Consider the following 1597-nt stretch of genomic DNA (forward strand, 5'->3'; position numbering starts at 1 on the left):
TCAACTGGACTCAGATCTTATGTCACTACAGATGGAGATTAAACATTGGGAACTGGATCAAGGACTGACTATTCCAGCAGATTCCCACAATCTTTCATCAGAAGAGGAAGCTGAACAATCAGTTCAACCGCAAGAGCCATCCCAGGAACCAGTTGCTGAATCTTCTGAGCAAGTAACTGCTTCTTCTTCAAAGGATGAGCAACCGTCAACTTCTGCTCCTCAATCCTCAACTGCAGAACTTCAACTATATACTGATGTTGAATTATCATTGGCGAACATCGACGAAGTTATTACAGAAATTGAAGAGCCAGTTCAGTCGACTGCCACGACTGAACAGGCAGTTATCACAGAAATTGAAGACCAGTTCAGTCATCTGCCATGACTGAACAAGTCGTTCTAACAATAATTGAAGAGGCTCAGCTGCACTTGATACAATCCGAAGATGTGCGAGCTGAAAGCCAACCACAGTTTCAGTTGTTCAAACAACTGAAGAACCAATTTCTAAATCAGCTGAGCAACCACTGAAGAATCAACTACTGTTTCAGCTGATCAACCAACTATAGAGCCTTCAAGTTCCACTGCAGTTCCGAATCTCTCTTCTCCTCCAGAGCTTCACCAGGAAGCTATACCAGAAGAAGTTTCAGAAATGGTCACTATTGCGACTGAACATAATGATAGAGCCTTGGTAATCCTTCATCAAGAAGACAAGGAGCAGGAACCTGAGTCCTCTGAAGCTCTGTCTCCTTAGATACCAACGGGCACTGAATCCATGATCGAAGAAAAGCAGTCCAATAATCACGTTGTGATCTCCTTCATCTCTGATATCAAGTCGACTCAACTGCTGCACACCTTAAAAATTGATTCTATAAAGGAAAAGACTCTTAAGAGTTTACAACAAGTCACGAAGGACATCACTTCATTATTTCTGTAGATATATCAGTTGAAGACGGCCGACTGGCGATTCAAGCTCACTTTCAAACTCAAGACATGTTCACAAAAACGTTATGGATTTCCACCATAATGTAGTCAAGAAGAGAATGGATTTGTTGCAAGAACACATATTACATGCCTTAGCGAATGTCGCTTCGGAAGTTCGCGCCTTATGCAGCAGAGTTGACAAGTTTGACAAAAAGGGGGAAAAGGAAAAAGAAGAAGATTAGCAGGAACAATCTACAAATAGAAGATATTTGGCGGGTTTTCCTTTATTCTTTCATTATTTGTACAAATATGTACATTGAAAGAGTTTTCAATAAAAGGTTATTTTATCTACAATGAGTTCAGTTGATCAGTTCAATTTTTTAAGTTTTGTCAACACCAAAAAAGGGGAAATTGTTGGAAACTGAATTTCGCAAGTTTGACAAACTGAGCGTTTAATGGATTGAACTAACTGATCAAGAAGGCTGATAGAAACTGATCTAAAATACGCAAACTATCAGTTGTCCATAACTGAAGATTAGTACGCAGATTTTCAAAGGCAACTGGACTAGCAAACTGAACTACGCAGACAACTAACTGATCAGTTACTACAATCAGTTGTGAGCTTATCAGCTACATCCTATCAGCTGATCCTTCATAGTATACATCATCAGTTAAGGAA

The sequence above is a fragment of the Primulina tabacum genome, chromosome 17 (genome assembly GCF_025594145.1).
Source record: "Primulina tabacum isolate GXHZ01 chromosome 17, ASM2559414v2, whole genome shotgun sequence".
Lineage (NCBI taxonomy): Eukaryota > Viridiplantae > Streptophyta > Magnoliopsida > Lamiales > Gesneriaceae > Primulina > Primulina tabacum.